Here is a 352-nt window from a genome sequence, read left to right as displayed (position 1 = left end):
TCGGAGTCAAGTTTCTTGACTTTGATAGCGTGGAACGCTGTCTAGTCTTAGACTTGGACGCAAGTTATGACCTCATCCTAGGAATGGCATGGTTGATATGCCATAAGCCATGGATTGGTTGGAGGTCAAAGACCTTGGGCGCTACGCGCACGTCTCCTGGCGGAGCTTTGGCGAGTTATGAACCCACCTCTGCAAGGAGACAAAAGCGCTATTATCGCGAGCACTGGACCTAGACGGCCAACGTGCTGGACATTAAAATGTCCGAGTTGGTAGACACCAACGGCGTATCGGATAGGAGTCCCGAGCGTGGCTCGCGGGATGATCGTGGAGTGGCACGTAACCGACTAAGCGT

Source organism: Plasmopara halstedii (genome assembly GCF_900000015.1).
Source record: "Plasmopara halstedii genome assembly, contig: Scaffold_614, whole genome shotgun sequence".
NCBI lineage: Eukaryota > Oomycota > Peronosporomycetes > Peronosporales > Peronosporaceae > Plasmopara > Plasmopara halstedii.
The sequence above is the reverse complement of the archived record's forward strand: the minus strand, read 5'-3'. Positions refer to the sequence as shown.